A 19,934-nucleotide genomic window follows, 5' to 3' on the forward strand; every position below is an offset into this window, starting at 1 on the left:
TGAAGAACTGATGCTTTTGAACTGTGGTGTTGGAGAAGACTCTTGAGAGTCTCTTGGACTGCAGGGAGATCAAACCTGTCAATCCTAAAGGAAATCAATCCTGACTATTCATTGGAGGGACTAATGCTGAGGCTGAAACTCCAGTACTTTGGCCACCTGATGTGAAGAGCCAACTCATTGGAAAAGACCCTGGTGCTGGGAAAGATTGAAGGCAGGAGGATAAGGGAGTGACAGAGGACAAGATGGTTGGATGGAATCACCGACCCAATGGACATGAGTTTGAGCAAGCTTTGGGAAATGGTGAAGGACAGGGAATCCTGGTGTGCTGCAGTCCATGGGGTCGCAAAGAGTTGGACACGACTGAGCGACTAAACAACAACAATTGAAACATAGTTCATGTAGAGTGATATTTTAGTTTCAGGTGTACTACATTGTGATTTGACGTTTGCATATGTTATGAAATGATCATCATGACAAATCTAGTAACCATCTGTTCCTATACAAAATAATTAAGATATTATTGACCTTATCCTTTATGATGTATATTACATCTTCATGGGTTATTTATTTTATAAATGTGGGTTTGTGCCTATTAATCTCTCTTACTTGTTTTGTCTCCCACCTTCTAGCAAGCACGAGTTTGTTCTGAGTCTGTTTTTATTTTGTTTTATTTGTTTTGTTTTGTGTTTTAGCTTCCACATGTAAGTCAAGTCATCCAGTGTCTGTCTTTTTTCTATCTGACTTATTTCACTTAACATAACATTCTTTAGATCCATTCATGTTGTCACAAATGGCAAATTTCATTGTTTTTTATGACAGAGTAATATTCCATTGTGTGTGTGTGTATATATGTGCATGTCACATTTTCTTTATTCATTCAGCTATTGATGGACATTTAGATAGTTTCCATGTCTTGTCTATTTAATGATACAGTGAACAATAGGGTGAATATATCTTTTTAAATTAGTGATTTTGTTTTCTTTGGGTAAATACCCAGATGTGAAGTTGATGGATTATACGGCAGTTCTATTTTAATTTTTTGAGGAAACTTCATACTGTTTTCCACCAATTTATGATCCCACAAACAAGGGTTCCCCCTTTTCCACATCCTTGCCAACACTTGTTTCTTGTTTTTTTGATAATTGCCATTCTTATAGCTTTGATGTGGTACCTCTCTGTAGTTTTGACTTGCATTTCCCTGATAATTAGTGATGTTGAGCATTTTTTCAGGTGTCTGTTGGCCATCTGTACAAAAATTTCTATTCAATGCCTCTGCTCATTTTTTGAGTTTGTTTTTTGATATTGAGTTGCATGAGTTCTTTATATATTTTAGATATCAACTTCATTGCATATATCTGATATTGCAAATATCTTCTGTCATTCAGGAGGCTGACTTTTGTTTTCTTGATATTTTCCTTTACTGTGCAAAGCTGTTTAGTTGATATAGTCCCATTTGTTTATTTTTGCTTTTGTGTCCCGTGCCTGAGGAGATAAAATACAGAATGTATCACAAAATTCTGTGCCATCCTTACTCAGAGGCCATGCTAATCCTCTTGGTATTGTTCCAGTTTTAGCATATGTGTTGCCCATGCAAGCTCTCACTACTGCTTTTTTAACATAGTTCTGAAGGTACATGCCAGTACAATTAGAGAGGCGATTATGAGGCGTACATATATATATATATACATATACATATATATATATACATATATATATATATGTACACATATATGAAAAAGGTTGTAATATTTGCAAATTTTATACTTTCTTACATGAATATACAGAAGAATTTTTAGATGGCTGAGTATAATAGTAAAGAGCAAACAACTTTTTTTTTTTTTTTTTTAGCATTTCAATTTTTTTTTTTTTTTAGTTGGGGGCTAATTACAATATTGTAGTGGTTTTTGCCATACATTGACATGAATCAGCTGTGGGTTTACATGTGTTTCCCATTCTGAACCCCCCTCCCACCTCCCTCCCCATCCCATCCCTCTGGATTATCCCATTGCCCCAGCCCTGAGCATTTGTCTCATGCATCGAACATGGAATGGTGTTCTGGCAAACAACTTTTATAAATACAGACAATAACCAATTGGAAGTTATAATGAAACAAAATACCACATTTACAATAGAAAAAAATAAATTTAACAAGAAATATGCAAAATTAGTACAAATGAGGAAAACATACATTTTCCTTAATATGAAAATTCAATATTATAAGGATGTCAGCTCTTCCTAATGTAAGTAGTAAACTTAATTCTATATCAATAACTAGAGTAGAGTGTTACTTATTTGTTCATTTTTTGAACTGGAAAGACTGATACACATGGAAAATAGGAAAAATGTTCAAGAAAATTCTGGTCTAAGAAGAGTAACAAGTTACAGTCTCTTCCATATTTTAAAATATTGAGTTGCCTGGACTCAGCAATGAAGACCAAGCAAATAGAGTTACAGTAATGTAATAATAATGTATGACTAGACATGCAGATAAATAGAACAGACAAGAAAGTCTGTTAAGTAGACCCAAATATGTGTTGGATATTAGTGTATGGCAAGAATGGCATAACAAATCAGTAGGTAAGTGAAGAATTATTTAAGAAGAAACAGTTAGAATCCTGTATGGAACAACTGATAGTTTCAGGATTGAGAAAGGATTACAACAGGCTGTCTGCTGTTACTGTTTGTTTAATCTATACACTGAGCACATCATGAGAAATGCTGGACTGATTGAGTTACAAGTTGCAATCAAGATAGGTGGGAGAAACATCAACAACCTCAAATATGTGGATGATACCACCCTAATGGCAGAAAGCAAAGAGGAGCTGAAGAGCCTCTTCATGAGGGTGAAGGAGGAGAGTGAAAGAGCCAGCTTAAAACTAAATATTAAAAAATCTAAGATCATGGCCCCATTACTTCATGGCAATTAGAGGGGAAAAGGTGGAAGTAGTGAAGGATTTCTGCTTCTTGGGCTCTAAAATCACTGCAGATGGTGACTGCAGCCATGTAATCAGAAGATGTTTGCTTCTTGGCAGGAAAGCTATGACAAATCTAGACAGTGTGTTAAAAACCAGAGACATTACTGCCAACAAAGGTCCATATACTCAAGGCAATGGTCTTCCCAGTGGTCGTGCAAGGTTGTGAGGGCTGGACCATAAAGAAGGCAGAGCATGGAAGAATTGATGCCTTTGAACTGTGGTGCTGGAGAAGACTCCTGAGAGTCCCTTGGACAGCAAGAAGATCAAACCAGTCAAAATTAAGGGAAATTAACCCTGAATACTTGTTGGAAGGACTGATGCTGAAGCTGAAACTCCAGTATTTTGGTCATCTGATGCGAACAGCTGACTCGTTGAAAAAGTCCCTGATGCTGGGAAAGATTGAGGGCAAAAGAGAAGAGGGTGTCAGAGGATGAGATGGCGGGATGGCATCACCAATGCAATGGACATGAACTTGGGCAAACTTCAGGAGATAGTGAGGGACAGAGAAGTCTGGTGTGCTGCAGTCCATGGGGTCGAAAAGAGTTGGACACTACTGGGTGACTGAACAACAACAACATTGGAACAACTGGATAGTAATCTGGAAAATAAAAATATTTTGGGGCTCTTACCTCATTTCTTATCCCCAGATTCCAAATATTTCAAAGATTTAAATAGAAAAATATTAGTATACTATGGAAATATTTTGTATGTATACACACAGGTGTGTGTGTGTGTGTATAAAATATTTCAAGGTTCAGAAGACATTCTTAGGGTTAATCCAAAACTAAGAAATATTAAGTTAAAAGATAGATTAAATTGACCATATAAAACTAAAATAAAATCATCTTATCATTAAAAGCCATTAAAAATGCAAATGACAAGCCAGGGGAAAATATTTTCTCTGCAACTGATGACATAGACCAATGGCTATGTTTCTTAGCATATATAAATAAATATATAAGAAAAAGGCCAATAATCCTGCAAGAAATGGACAAAGGATAAAATGATTGGTATCAAAAGAAATGTAAATGGGTCTTAACATATGAAAAGTTATTCATTTAATACATAACAGGAAAAAACATTAATTTAAAAATTAAAACTACAGTGAAGTGCCATTTTCCTTTGTTTATTTGGTGAAGATAAAAGAATTTTGATAGCATACTATATTGAAAACGGTGTGAGAAAGCAGTATTTAATACACTACTATTAGGTATGTAATTTGGTATCAACTCTATAAAAACTGTTTAATGATATCTTATCAAGATTGCAAATGCATATATTCTTTGATCCTGCAGTACTGCTCTGAGAATTTATCCACAGATATGTTTGTCACGTCTTAAATGACAAACATACAAGGCTATTCCTTATAAGGTTGTTTGAAATAACAAAAAGATTGGAAGCAGCATAAATATGTTAGGAACACAGGTTAAGTAAATTATGTACCTGTATGGCATGGGACTCTATGCAGTCTTTTAAAGAATGAAGCTATTTATATGTACTTATTTTGGACAATTTCCAGTATGTAATATATATATATTAAAATATTAAAGTGAACAATATGGTATATAGTACATTTTTTTGTTGTTTTACACTTGTATGTTCTTATATGCATTGTAGTCCTATAAAGTGATCAATTTACCTCCAGGGAATGAAACTAGGAAACTGAGGGGCAGGAAAAATGAAATATGGCAAATTTTTAATCTACAAATTTTTATTTTTTACTGTGTGAAGTATTACATACATGTAATAGTAACAACACTAAGCACACTATTCAATTCACTTGATCTTTTCTAGGTACTAAGACTTTCTAGATGGAGAATGAAATGTTCAACTTACATATAGAACAAGCCTCTTGTCAAAGACTGAGTTTGCTGACTGGCTGCTGCTCTAGTCTGTTTTTGAAGCAAGGAATGCATGCCTGTACTTACAGGGCTTCGGTGACTTGACCTATGTTTTGAGCCAGAGATGAAAACCCAGAGAGAGAGAAATATAAGGGTGAGACTAGGAATTACAGTGAGCAGGATGGACAGACTTTGGGATAAGGAAGTACAACTTGCCAGCAACTTTCACCCGTTTTATTAAGATATTTATCTTAGATGGATATCTGCTTTGTATTCTGCAAAGGTAGAAAATCATGCCATGAAGTTAACCAGAGCCTGGAGTTCTTTCTAGGGGAGCAAAATGGCTAAGAAAGCACAGCAGTAAGTTAATGTTTATAAAGAATGGACTGAAAGAACTACAGTATATCAAAAGCAAATAACTGCAGAGGAAATTGGCATATTTTAATTCGGTTCAAACTAAATTTTACATGTTCTGGCTGTACTGTAATGTACTAGTTTGCATGTAGAGCTTAAATGTATAATTAATACAGCTTTGAAGCTAGTTCTAGCCACATGATTAAAATTTATCATGGAATTAGCTTTCAAATAGAGACTTTTTAACATGTTATAGTCAGTGCTATAAATTAGATCTTCTCTGATGAGCTCTGAGTAAAGGACTATAATTTATCTCAATGGTATTTTATTAGAGACATCTTAATTACTGTGACAGGTGAAAAGCACCATCCAGTATCTTGGCTAAACATTTCAGTTAATGAAATCATTTTTCCTCTTAGCAGTATTGGTTTAAAGAATATTCTGTTTTATTGAAGATGAACTAAAAGTCTTTTATTTTATATGCATGATTCAGCCTCACATTGAATGCCAGGCAAATCTACTTTGTGGGACATTTATTTCCATAAAGGAAAAAAGAAATCTTTTAACACTAGTGAAGGAAATGATAGACTATACCTTGTGAGAAGTCGAAAGGAAGAAACCTCAAATTTCCCTTCCAGTGATCTAAAAGTAAAAATCTGAGAATTGATTGCTGATGAATGGATTATGGGTGTGGCATTTTTATTACTTTACAATTATTTGTATTATTTCCCTGTATATTTTTTTAATAAACCAAAATTATAGAAATAATCACCTTAAAATTTTCTAATAATCCTTTCTCTAAGAGATAGCTACTGTTATTAGTTTGGCATACATTCTTCCAGAAATTTTCCACATGAAGTATTTTTTTCCTCCTTAAAACTCTGGATCTGTTGCCAACAATGTCTGAATTCTTCCAGCTCTGCCTGCTTCATTTGATCAAATTTGCCCACCCCATGCAGCTTCAATCACTTTGTTGGAATGACGTATTATGTAACTATAGCCAGCGTTCCCAGTTTCTGGGCCTAAGGACAGATTTTGTGCCAGTGCATCTGTGCCTAAGAGCAGATTTTAGATTGTGTGCCTGTGCCCAAGTAGGGGCTAGGTGCCAGCTTGTTCAAAGCTTAGTGGACTACAGACCCTCACATGTAGTGAGGGTGCTGCTGGTGGTTCCATTTCTTCAACCCCAGACACGTGTGTCTGGTGGAGCACAGTGCTAAAGGACAGTGTCTTTTTCACGCTTCCTCACATTTTGTGCCATGCATTAAGCAAGGTCTCTTACTGCAATTTCGCCCTTGTCAAAATGATTACCAAGTTTATTCCACCTTGGGTTGTATGTTTCTTAGCTTTTAATGGATGGTTTTTATGGTTTAATATTTGACCGCTAATTCGGTAAACACTAGTGAGAATTTTTTAAAAAAATGCCTTAGAAAACTATTTTGTTCAATATGATAGGTTATTTGAAATAATATCCACTATTTAAAGAGGCACTGAAATTAACAGTCTCAATGCTATGCTGAATTTAGTGTGTGATTGAATTTAACATGTCAAATATATTTACTAAAGCCTAATACAAAATTCCATGGATGCTAGAGTATTAATTCTGAGAAACCGTGGGTCAGAATGCATCAGAAGCTGTTAAATGTCTTATTGAATTTTGTCAACTTGCCTACCCTCTTTAATATGCCTTTTTCAGAGTAGAAAAACAGAAAGTGTACATATTTACGAAGGCCAAATCTGTGCTTTCAAGTTATTTCTTGAAGCTGTTATGATGTTTCTTCTTCAGACAGAATTGGGTCAGAAGATTTAAAATACCAGATTTTCCTGTTTTAATGTTGGAAATATCTCCTGTGTCTTAGACCATGTGAATTTTGTGTATGTGTCAGTATGTTTAGAAAATTTATATATACTGTCAGTTATTGAAGACTTACTTTGTAATAAGTATTCATGTGGATCATAGTAGGACCTGTAAATACCTTTCAGTCTTGTCAGTGAATATAAAGTACTGGTGAATTTCATATTGAGATCAAGCACCCCCATTTTCTTATAAAGTAGACAATGAAATATTATTAAGTTTTTCCAAACAGAATGAAGACAGGAAGATGACGTTGTACTGAATGACTGATAATCCCTCAATAGCACTTTAAGGACTAAACTTGCTAGGAAGCTTCCAGAAGCAGTGTTCAGACTTGTGACTAGTTTGTCTGATGAGACTTTCAGGGGTCTTGAAATTTAGAGCTTGAATGAACTTAAATATTATCGCTCTCATTTTATTTATTGGGAAGCAAAAGACCAGATTCACTTTGAGTGTTCATCCATTTCATTGTCATTCACTAAAAACAGTCTACAGGCTTGACTATTAGATGCCATGATCAAAAGCGAATAAGCCGTGGCTCAGTGAAGTGTCCAGAATTTCAGAGTTGTTTCTTTCAGTGGGAGAGAGAGTGAAAGAAGCACTGGGTCTATTGTCACGGGATTAGGGGGACTGTTCATTCCACTTAAGGATGGAATCCATAATCCATCATTAATTTTTTGATCCTTCTACTGTCAGACTTAGGAGAATCCAGAGTAAAGAAAACAGGCTTCTGTTCTCACTCAGTTTACAGTCTAACTTAGATAGTCAAAAAGGATGCAAACAAACAAATAACTAAAAAATTACAAATTGTGATAACAAACAGAGCAAAGTGATAGAAAACCAGAGAGAAGATTCTAATTACATGATTTCTTTGAGAGGGTGTTGCTGAAGACTGCTGAGACCAGCTGATGGGAAGGATCAAGCCACGGCTGGAATGTGATCCGATATCAAGGTGTGGTTGCAAAATATATAGTGACCAGAGCAGGCAGGGCCCAAAAACCTATGATATGGAGTTGAAATTATATTTGAAGAGCAATGAGAAACCATCAAGGGAGTAACATTTTGTGTTTTTAAAGGACATTCTGCCTGTTGAGTGGAGAATGTATTAGAAGGGAGTAAGCATAGTGTGAAACATACAGTAAGGAGTTTTCTCATAATAGTTGGGGTGACAGGGCTAAAGTGGATAGTAGTGGCAGTGGTAAAGAACAGAGCAAGGGTTGAGTTATTTGGGGACCTCAATCCAGGACTTCAATCCAGGACTTGTTTCTGGCTTGAGTGTGGGAAATGAGGGACATTTTCAAGGGTGAAATCCAGGTTTCTGACTTTGAAACCAAATGAATGACAATGCCGATGCATTTACTGATAAGTGGAAAACTGGGCATGCGTGGGGGCAGATAAGGATCTTTAGAGGTCTCATATTAAAAAAATAATGAATTGCTTCTTTCAACATAATACAAAACAAAAACAACACTAAATTATTACATAAATGGAAAAAGTCTAATCAAGCCTCAACCCTGATGACTACCTGTATAGTTTTATTTTAACATATTAAATGTGAATTTTGTTCCTTAAAAAATTGGGGAGTTTCCCATAGTTTGTTGGTGTTTTTTTTTTGCAAGCTTAGTTTCTTATTCAATTACTAAGCCCTGGGAAAAATCATGAGTTTTATTTCGGTATATTGAAATGTATGTAAAATTGCTAAGAGATGTCAAGTAGGTAGTTGGATATACAACTGTGGGGGTCAGAGTGTGAAACAGATACATAAATTTGGGAGTTGTCAGCATAGATGGTTTTAAAAGCTATGGAAATAAATGAGATCACTCAAAGAAAAGACGTAGGAAGAAAAATGATACAGGTGAATTTGTAACATTTAGATGAGGAGCAGGCAAAACAGACTGAAGTAAAGTAGCTGGACTAAAAGATGATGTCAGGGAAGCTAAGAGGAGAGTAGTTCAAGAATGAGACAGTATACAATGGTGTCAGTGCTTCTGTGTGGTCAAGTAAGATGATATCAGAGGACTGGATGTTTTTGGTAACCTTAGCATGAAGGATTTTTAGATTATTATTGAGAGTGAAGTAGATTGAGAAGGTAATGGAAGGTGAAGAAGTAGAAACGATGTGTGTGGAGAATTTCTTTAATGTTTTACTGTAAGGGAGAAAAAAGAATTGTTACAGTAACTGGAGGGAATTGTAAGGTCAAGAATGTTTTATTTGGTTTTGCCTTTTTAACAAACCCTCCTGAGTAGATCCTCAATAAGGGTCCTTTTGCCCATTTGAGTCAACGGAATAAGACTGAGTTGCTCAGAAGCAAAAGGAAAGCTTTGTTCTTGGATCAGAGGATGGAGAGATATGATCTAGCGCTCTTCCCAACAAGCTGTGGGTGGGACTGCCTCAGGGCAGAGAGTGGTTCACACTAGCAGTCAAAGGAGTCCATTACCCCAGGTTGTCTCTGGGAGGTTTGGGCTCTGTAGCCTCCTTCACTCGAGTGTGGTATACTCATGGAGTGATCCCTGCAACTTCAGGGCAGAATGGGTGGTTAGGATCACCAAGTGGCATCTTTCCACTTAGGATTGAGTTGGTTTTATTGGCTACCAGCTTTCCATGTCTTTAGGTTCATCTGGCTGGAAGAGGTACAGGGTACAGTGGGTACAGGCAGCACCCGGTTACCATATTCCATGGGTGCTATCATGGTTTCTCCTACCTGGAGGGCATACTTGAGTTGTTCTATTTCAAGGGGGTTAAAGTGTCCCTTTTTTTTGGGTTTGGAAATGAGTCTACCATATGTGAGTTCAAGTGCACTTAACTTTAACTTACCCCCTAGAGCTAACCACATGCAGAGCAGGGCAATCAGAAGCAACTTAATCCAATATTCTTGAGTTTCCTGACATCCATGGGCTAAGGCCCGTTTCAAAGTCTGATTGAACTTCTCTACTTTCCTCAATGATGGAACCTCTGGGCTGAGTGCAAGATCCATTTTATGTCCAAGGCTCACGTAATCCCCTTCTTCACTAACGACAAAATGCTGGACCATTACTGCTTTGTAGGAATCCTGGAAGGCCAAACCTGAGGATTATTTCTTTAATAATGCCCTAGTCACTCCAACTAAGTGAAGAATGATAAAAGGGGACTTGCCCCAAAACTGGGACTAGTGGGGAATGCTTCTATATGACCAGAAAATGCCCACTAGTACAAAGAGATACCTGAAATTGCCTGGTACTCTGGGCCTGACAGTGAAATCAGTCTATCAGTCTTCTCCAGGATATGTCCCTCTGGTCTGAATGAGGCTTATCTGGGGGCTTCTGGGAATATGGTGCTGGAGTTGTTCATCGTATAGGTGGGGCATGTCTCAAACATTCTGCTGATTATACTTTTCATGCCAGGAGTTACCATGACCTCAACTAATTATATAAGGCTTCCCTCCCACAGTAAGTCCTTGACAAGCCTCTCTGATGGCTTGACAAGCTGCAGTTGGGGGAAAGAATTGTTGCCTATTTTCATCAATTAGCCACTCATGGCCTCCTCGATCTCTACTGATGCCCTGTTTTGGGGCTTTGTCTAATTTTTCCTTTTTGTAGATTGGGAGATAATTGTATGGTTCTGGGCTTCAAGGTATGAGATGTAGTTGCCAATTACCTGGTTCTAGGGCCGCCTTTTTGGCAGTTGGATCTGCCTTGTTTTCCTTTATTACCTCTGCAGTCCCCTTTTGGTGACACCTATAAGGAATCACTGACACCTCTTTGGGAAGCTGTACTGCTTCTAAGAGCTTCAATGTGCTTAAGCCATGTTTCACTTGTTTATTTTCTGCAATAAGCATACCCCTTTCCTTCCAAATATCCCATGTACATGTAAGATGGCATATGCATACCAGGAATTTGTATAAACATTTAAGATCTTCTCTGTCCCAAGCTCTAAGGCTCAAGTGAGGACTGTCAGTTTTACCTTTGGGACAGAAGTCCATGGAGATAGGTTTTGTGCTTCTTTGACTTGGGTCTGGGAGGTCATTGAACACCCTGCTAGCCTTTTCCCGTCTGTCACAAAACTGTTCCCATCTGTGGTTCATTCCTCACTGACATTTGGGAAAGGATCATTTAAATAGGTGAGAAGGCAATGGCACTCCACTCCAGTACTCTTGGCTGGAAAATCCCATGGAAGGAGGAGCCTGGTGGGCTGCAGTCCTTGGGGTCGCTATGAGTCGGACACGACTGAGCGACTTCACTTTCACGTGTTGGAGAAGGAAATGGCAACCCACTCCAGTGTTCTTGCCTGGAGAACCCCAGGGATGGGGGAGCCTGGTGGGCTGCTGTCTATGGGGTCACACAGAGTCGGACATGACTGAAGCAACTTAGCAGCAGTAGCAGCATTTAAATAGGTTGAGGCAACTGGAATCGATTGTGTCTATGGTCTTTATGAGCTTCCCTGGTAGCTCAGCTGGTAAAGAATCTGTTCCCTGCTGCTGCTGCTGCTAAGTCGCTTCAGTCGTGTCCGACTCTGTGCGACCCCATACACGGCAGCCCACCAGGCTCCGCCGTCCCTGGGATTCTCCAGGCAAGAACACTGGAGTGGGTTGCCATGTCCTTCTCCAATGCATGAAAGTGAAAAGTGAAAGTGAAGTCACTCAGTCGTGTCCGACTCCTAGTGACCCCATGGACTGCAGCCTACCAGGTTCCTCCGTCCATGGGATTTTCCAGGCAAGAGTACTGGAGTCGGGTGCCATTGCCTTCTCCGTCTGTTCCCTGAGAACTTACTAAAGCCTGAATGTGGTGTGGAGTCCATACAGTGACTGGCTGACCAAATGTTAACTTTCAGCCTCCTTTAGCAGTGTTGAAGTAGCTGTTATTGCCAGTAGGCAGGAAGACCATCCCTTAGCAGTTTGATCTAACTGGTTAGAGAAATAAGCAACCACTGGGATAAGGGCTCCTAGTTTTTGAGCTTATATCCCAAGGGTGGTTCCCTTTCTCTCATGAACATAAAGGTCAAAGTGAAAAGTGTTAGTTGCTCAGTTGTGTCTGACACTTTGCAACCCCAAAGACTGTAGCCCGCCTGGCTCCTCTGTCTATGGAATTCTCCAGGCAAGAATACTGGGGTGGCTAGCCATTTCCTTCTCCAGGGGATATTCCCAACCCAAGGATTGAACCTGGGTCTCCTGCATTGCAGGCAGATGCTTTACTGTCTGAGCCAAATGTTAAAGGTCAAAAGGTTTAGCTAAATCTGGGAGGGCCAGAGCAGAGGCCTGAAGTAATTGCTTTTACAATTCTTTTTTTTTTTTTTTTTAAACGTTTTGTTTTGTATTGGGTATAGCTGATAAGGGGCTTCCTAGATGGCACTAGTGGTAATGAACCTGCCTGCCAGTGCAGGAGATGTAAGAGACACGGGTTTGATTCCCTGGGTTCTTAGATATCTGGGTTGGGAAGATCCCCTGGAGAAGGGCATGGCAACCCACTCCAGTATTCTTGCTTGGAGAATCCCATGGACAGAAAGGAGCCTGGTGGACTGTAGTCCATGGGGTCACAAAGAGTCGGACATGACTGAAGCGACTTAGCATGCACATATAGCTGATTAACAATGTTGTGATAGTTTCAGGTGAACAGCAAAGGGACTCAGCCATACAGCTAATATTCAGCATGTATCCATTCTCCCCCAGTTGCTTTGTACTTCTTGAAGACACCTTTTCATATTCTAAATTCCGTTCAAAAGGATCATTATTCTTTCCTTTCAGCTTTTTGTACAGAAGTCTAGCTATTAGACTATAGTTAAAGATCCAGGTGAGCAAAACCTGGCCACCCTCAGGTTTTAGAAGGGATGAGGCAGCAAGTGGCTTTTTTCCTCTCCTAGGATAGGCTTCTCTGGCCTTCCAGAAGAATGAAGCCTAGGTAAGTCACCCTAGTTTATAATATTTGAGCCTTTTTCTTGAACAGCTTATATCCTTTATGGACTAGGTATTTCAGAGTGGTTACAGTATTTTTGTCAGAGGCTTCCATATTTGGGCTGGTAATCATAATGTCATTTATATTCTGATTCCATCTTGCTCCCTCCTCCAGATGCAGATCTTTTGGGTCTTTAGCTAAAGTTTCCCTAAAGATGGTGGGAAAATTTTTGACCCCTTGGGGAAGGACTGTCCAGCAGTGTTTGGCTTTGTTTTGTTGCATGTTTGGGTCCTGTCATTCAAAAGCAAACATTTCTTGAGACTCTGGGACTAATGGAATATAGAATAAGGCATCTTTTAAATCTAACACAGAATACCAAGTCCTGGTGACTGGTAGAGTGACCAACAGGGTGTAAGATTAGAGACGACTGGATGTATACCCCAGACAGCTTCACTGAGTGCCCTGTGGTCCTGTACCATCTGGCATTCCTCATTGGGAATTCTCCTCCTCTTTACAGGGAGAAAGGGTACTACAGGCTGATTGGCAACATCCAATAGGGCCTGATCAATTAGGCTCTGTAAAATGGCAGCAATGCCCAAAAAGGCCTCCCTGTGGAGAGGGAACTGTTTTCTGTTGGATCATGTATGTCCGGACTTTAGATGAACTATCACAGGATGGCTTCTACAGCTCATCCCACCTGTTCTGATTTACTAGATATTTACTCTAGGGAGATCAACTTGCTCTGCCTAGGGAGGTTTTTCCTCAGCCGTTAACATTATCATCTTGTGCCCTTGTCTAAGGGGACACCAGTCTCCAGTTTGTCTCCCATTAGGTGGATAGTAGCCTCCACTTTATGTAAGATATCTCATCCTAGCAGAAATATAGAGTATTCAGGGACATACAGGAAGGAATGGATGAGCGTGTGTTCCTCCAGCTTATATTCTAATGGCTCTATAAATGCCTGTTCTTGGCCTTCCCTTGTACCCCCATAATTTTACACCTCTTATGACTGAGTTTACTTGATCTGGTATTCAGAACTGAGTAAGTGGCACTGGTGTCAACTAAGAATTTGACAGTCTAATCCCTGTGTCCAGTGTCAACCAGGGCTCCTTGGGGATCGGTTGGCGTACTGGCTTAGTCCTCTGGTCCCATTGTTCTTCATCTGTTTGGACCATCTGCCTTGGAGGGTCATGGCCAGAATCTGCCGCTTGCATTCCTCTTTGTGGTTGGTGAGGACATTGTCCTTTTCAGTGTTTTTCTTGTTTGCAAATGGTGCATTGATTAGGTCCTAGTTTTTTTGGCTTGCTATCCCTCAGTGGGACTGGGTGCCACTCATTGGAGTTGAGTGTCTCCAAGGGTAGTTAGTTCAGATTCCCTTGCCCACCAGTTGACATTGGAGGCCAACAACTTGCCTCTGGGCTTATTTATCCTCTGTTTTTTTCCCTCTATATCTCGATTATTAAACACCCTCAACCTTTAGTAGGCAACTTTCACCAGGCAACAGATAGTGGCATTTTGTCTGTTTCCATTTTCTGAAGTTTATGCCTAGTGTCAGGGGCACTTTGGGAAATAAAATATGACCTCAGGACTGCATTCCCTTCCAATGACTCAGGGTCAGTGTTAGTAGATTTGAAGGCATTCCCTGAGGTGCTCTAGGAATCTTGGAGGGTTGTAGGCTCCTGATCGATTTCCTTTGCTGCTGCTGCTAAGTCACTTCAGTCATGTCCGACTCTGTGAAACCCCATAGATGGCAGCCCACCACGCTTCCCTGTCCCTGGGATTCTCCAGGCAAGAACACTGGAGTGGGTTGCCATTTCCTTCTCCAGCACATGAAAGTGAAAAGTGAAAGTGAAGTCGCTCAGTCGTGTCTGACTCTTAGCAACCTCATGGATTGCAGCCTATCAGGCTCCTCCGTCCATGGGATTCTCCAGGCAAGAGTACTGGAGTGGGTTGCCATTGCTTATCTTATACCAGTTGATAGGCTTCTGTCTGGCTCCTTGGATTCCCTTTAGGACCGTGTTTTTTTAATGGGCCAGCCTCTGTATTCTATCCCCTTCTCCACTGTCTTAAGTGACCTAGTGGGTTTGGTATCTGAGACCGCTTATTCCCTAGTGTGAAAATGGCATGATTTACCCTGTTTCTGTCCTCTTTGTCTGGTCTTTTATTCCCTCATTGGGAGTACTTTGAGGAGGTTCTTGGTGTCAGCCCAGGTCGGGTCATGAGTCTGAAAATTCCCCTAATTGTATTCCGGAGCCCCTCTGTGTTTTCCCTAAACCCTTTACTCTGACATTTCCAGTTATATAGATCAGAAGTGGTAAATGGAATGTGTACCTGGCTGTGCCCTTCTTCTCCATTAGGACCTGCTTCAAAAGGAGTACTTTTCCTGTGTTGTTTAGACCCTGGCTGATAATTAGTCATGCAAATACCACAAGATTTGACCCAAATAAGATTTCCAGTTCAGGAAATTTGGAACCAGCCCCAAACTGTTAATTCCTCAAAAGACCAAAATAGAAGGCATCCAAATGGTGTGGACTCTGATATAACTGGTGGTCCCCCTTGAATCTGTAGTTAGTCCCTCCTCAGTCAGAATGTCCCACAGGAGTTTAGATGGGACTGCCTCTGGGCAAGAGCAGCTTAGCCATGTTAGTTTCCGAACAGTTTGGTCCATTAGGGAGTGGCACGGTTGTCTGAGGTGATGGCCTTTTCTTCCTTTCTGCAGAAAAGGAGGAGTTTGCAGACTTCCTGCTGGATGAGAGCTAAAAGTACGTGGGATTTCCACAGGATACTCACCAGATTGCTGAAGTAACTGGAATTCTGTGCTGATACTGGGAGGAGAGCCTGCAGCACCTCAGTTGGTAAAGAATAACCCAAGATTCACCTCACAGCAGAGAGGAAAGCAGAGGTGGACAGGGTGTATTTCCTGTTCTTGCCAGCGGCTCATGTTGTTGATATTCAGTTGCTAAGTCATGTTCGACTCTTTTGTGACCCCATGGACTGTATCCCACCAGACTCCTCTGTCCATGGGATTTCCCAGGCAAGAATACTGGAGTGGGTTACCATTTCCTCCTCCAGGAGATCTTCCCAACCCAGGGATCAAACCCCAAATCTCCTGCATTGGGAAGTGAATTGTTTATCACTGAGCCACCAGGGAAGCCCGAGCAGCTCATAGGACTTCTCAATAATGGGGTTCCTGGTCTTGTGAGGGATCCCCTGCTCACTTACTAGCAGTGACTGAAAGAGGTTAAGCCACTGTCTTATACCAACCTTGACACTCAGGCATCCTCAATGCCTTTTCTTGAGCTCAGATTAAACATCTTTGTTCTGATTTGTCTGGCGGTACTTAATAACTGGGCCATTTTCTGGTCTTGCCTCTTGGCTCATAGGGCTGGCAGCTTTTCTTTACCAAATCAAAACTTTTCTATGGAGAATGCTACTGCTGACGAGTAGCAGCAGTAGCTGCTGGCGATAGGCTGGCGAGCCTAGTGGATAGGTAAAGCCAAAAAGGCCATGGTCTGTCCCTTTGTGGTCATCAAAATTTTGTTACTGAACCTCCTACAGTTACCCAGCAAGGCTGCTTCTGACTGGTATCATTCAAACCAACAGAACAATACCAAGTCAGTTCAGAGGCAAAGGAAAGCTTCATTCTTTGATCAAAGAACTGAGTGGTATAGGCTCACACTCTGGAGTACGTGTTCTCCTTGAAAGGCCATGGGGAGCACGGCTGCTTTATAGAGTTCTTGTCTGCACTCCGGGAGGTGAGGGAGGCGGAGTTCTACAGACAGGGCACAGCTCTGCTGCTCCCCACACTCTGGACTGAAGTGCCAGATGTACCATCTCTGCACATGACCTGATGAGGTAAAGTGTCAGTTGCACCATTTTGCATCAGGAACACTGGTCTGAATTGCTGGGTGCAAGGCCTCTGCATGCATACTCTGTGAACAAGTGAAACTAGACTAATACCAAAAAAAGGTTAGACTTCATTTTATCTTCCAGATTCTATAGTTATGTCCTGGGAATTGTTAATAGACTTTATGGTGACACTTTTAAGGATGGATGATAATAGCACATCTTTGCATGAGAGGAATGATCCAGTAGGGAGGAAAGGTTAGTTGATTGTGGAAGCAAGGAGGGATAACTGAAGAAGCAAAATTCTTAGAGAAGATGAGGTACTTCCTGTTTGATGCTCAAGGATAGGAAGAACGTATCTTAAAGTATTCATCTTTGTGCTGCCTGGCTAACATCCTTGTATGAAATCTTGTATATGTAATTTTGTATTCTTTCTCTTAAAGAGAGATCCCAAAATTTGAAGACCCTAAAAGCCTGGATCCAGCCCTAACGGGGAATACTGATGCCATCCCACAATGCAGAGGTAGGTGGTTTTGAGCCTGCATGTTTTACATTCAGACAATTATGCTTATCTTTTGTGTGTTTATTTTTAATTTTAGACTAGAATTTCAGTGACTTTGGGATCATTTAGAAGGTAGATAATCTACCATTATATGCACCAATTTGGGAGGCTTGTAGAGTGTGTCATTATTTACAAGAATGAATTCCAGTTTTCTGTGAGTTTAGCAGCATCAGCAAGGGCAGACCTTTGTATTTAGATGTGCTTTTCTCCTCATTTTTCTTTTTTTTTTTTTAGTGTTATAAAGAATTGTATTTAAAGGCAACCAACGTAGAATCCAGTGACCTCTTAAGGGTACCTGAAATACAGTTGAACTACAATCAAAGCTTTCACAACTTATAATTCTAAATAAGAGTGTTATTTATAAAGTGCAAATTGACTTATAGATTCAACTTTAGTTAAATAAAGGCACTCAAGTATTCTTCCTGAATAATACAGTTTTTCCATGTCATGCTTTCACTTACTAACAATTATTTTGTACTGAAACAATCTTTATCTACTCTTATCCCATCTCTTGTGATGATTTCTAAATGTAGGAAGGCCTGTGAAAACATAAGGTGCTACACTTAACCTGGTTGGCCTCAGTACCATGAATTTTTGTTCTGCCTAAGTTTCAAAGGAATATATGTTATAACCAAGTTCTTCTGAGATAAAGATTAAGCTGCTGTCAGGAACCATATATGTTACTTTGGAACTGTGACTTTTCTGTTTAAACCTCATTAATGCACTGGAGAAGGCAATGGCACCCCACTCCAGTACTCTTGCCTGGAAAATCCCATGGACGGAGGAGCCTGGTAGGCTGCAGTCCATGGGGTCGCTAAGAGTCGGACACGACTGAGCGACTTCACTTTCACTTTTCCCTTTCATTCACTGGAGAAGGAAATGGCAACCCACTCCAGTATTCTTGCCTGGAGAATCCCAGGGACGGTGGAGCCTGGTGGGCTGCCGACTATGGGGTCGCACAGAGTCGGACACGACTGAAGCGACTGAGCAGCAGCAGCATTAATGCAGAGGAAAAATGTTCCACTGTGGTTTTGATGTTTTGGAAGGTCTTAACTTCTGGGTCTCAAAGCTGGACAGGGTCCACCTTTAGGAAAATTGGCACCCATAATGCTGCTAGTGCACTGGTCATCCATTTCCACCTCAACAATCACTGTGACTTTGAGCGCCTTCGTGGTGATGAACATCAATGTCTTCATAAATAGCTTTTGTGGTGACAGCAGGAGCTAAGGGATCAAACACCATTACTTCACAGTAATTGGGTGGCTGGAGATCATTCTTTGTCATTGCTGGATGATTGCTGGGCAGAGGTGGCAGTCTCTGGTTTGATGGTGTTGCTGGAATGGTCTGTAGGCTAACTGGCTGCAGTAATACTGATTTTGAATGTTCCAGAAAACTCTCGTATGTATGACTTGAGGTGAGGTTTTGGCTGGTCCTTTGGGCAAACAGGGGTGTTTCTGTATTTTCCAAAGCTAGCAGATCCACCTGTGTATTAAGACTGGGTTTGAAGTTGTTTGGTACAACTGGACTCAGAGAGCTGAAATTTAAGTCTGAAAGCTGAGCATTCACGGTGCTGACTTCTCCCAGGGTGGTCCTAGGTGTCAGAAGGCTGGGACTCAGGTCAAGGAGATCTTAGGATGGGGTAGAAGGTTCACTGGTAGTATTGGCATCTTCCCTCTGGTTCTTATTTTGCTCAAAAATCCTTTGTTGGTTTCGAGTAAACCTCTCACACCCTAGGATGGCATTATTCAAATCCTCGTTCGTTTGAATCAGCTCAGCAGTGACTTCTTCATTCTCCACCACCACAAGCAGGTCCACGATCCTCTCCTGCATCTCCCGACCCATCTTAAAAAGTTTCTGCAGAAGCTCCATGTCTTCACGGTTCTCAGACCCAGGGATATTCTCCATCAGAATGGCAGACATTACTCTCACGTTCATCCTCACCATATCCAATTCACTGTGTAGTTTTCCAGTCTGTTCTGGGATCAATATAATAGTGGAGATCTTGGGAACTACAGAAGGAAGAGCTGGTGCAGAAGGAACAGATGGTGGTAGATTCAGTGACATCTCTTGTCTGGCTGTTTCAGCCTCTGCATCTGATGAAGGAAAGTGAACCCCTTTCTTAAGGAGGTCCAGGAACACGTCTTTCACTTCACTGACATCCGCACCTCCTGGGAAACCCTGTGACCATGCCTTAATGAAATTCAAAATTCTATTCTGAATGTCTATCGGCAAGGTGTATCTGGGATTCAGCAGCTTAGCTAGACTATCTTTAACAAATTTCTTCTTCACAATCAGAGACTGGAAACTTGGACCACAGTTCTGCATGCACATGTCAATAAGTGACAAGGTGAGTTGGATTTCTTTATGATTGTAGTTTTTGGAAATCCTTTTCTTCAAAGCTTTTACTGCATCTTTTGGCCCATCGTGGGTGGCATTAATTATGTCACAGATGTGCTGAACTGGCCCCAGTCTTCCGTCTGCACTCCAGCAAACGTAGCCTTTTCTATCAGCTGGCCCAGGGAGCTCGCGTATGGGTCCCAGTGACTTTTGCCAAACGCCATGGCCGTACCACGAGCCCGCCCGGCCTCTGCCACTCGCGACTCCTCCTACACGGTCCTGGCCTCTCCTCATTTTTCTTGC

At 40.7% G+C, this 19,934-nt stretch overlaps 1 long non-coding RNA gene, 1 other non-coding gene and 1 pseudogene across 2 annotated transcripts in view; 1 reads left to right on the forward strand and 2 right to left on the reverse strand.

The window, feature by feature from the left end:
* Positions 1-17,255, forward strand: part of LOC145539016 (uncharacterized) — a 43,980-nt gene extending 26,725 nt beyond the window's left edge. Inside the window, exons 2-3 of the long non-coding RNA XR_014077506.1 lie at positions 15,606-15,741; positions 17,176-17,255. This is a non-coding gene — a long non-coding RNA (uncharacterized LOC145539016). The remainder of the gene's footprint in view (positions 1-15,605; positions 15,742-17,175) is intronic.
* Positions 1,492-1,596, reverse strand: LOC145539998 (U6 spliceosomal RNA). The gene has a single exon (XR_014078135.1). It is a non-coding gene; the product is annotated as a U6 spliceosomal RNA (small nuclear RNA).
* Positions 17,256-18,405: 1,150 nt separating the features above from the next.
* LOC145539010 (TOM1-like protein 1 pseudogene) lies at positions 18,406-19,855 on the reverse strand (annotated as a pseudogene).
* Between the last annotated feature and the right edge of the window lie 79 nt (positions 19,856-19,934).

The sequence above is a fragment of the Giraffa tippelskirchi genome, chromosome 2 (genome assembly GCF_054371585.1).
Source record: "Giraffa tippelskirchi isolate mGirTip1 chromosome 2, T2T-mGirTip1v1.2.pri, whole genome shotgun sequence".
Classification (NCBI taxonomy): domain Eukaryota; kingdom Metazoa; phylum Chordata; class Mammalia; order Artiodactyla; family Giraffidae; genus Giraffa; species Giraffa tippelskirchi.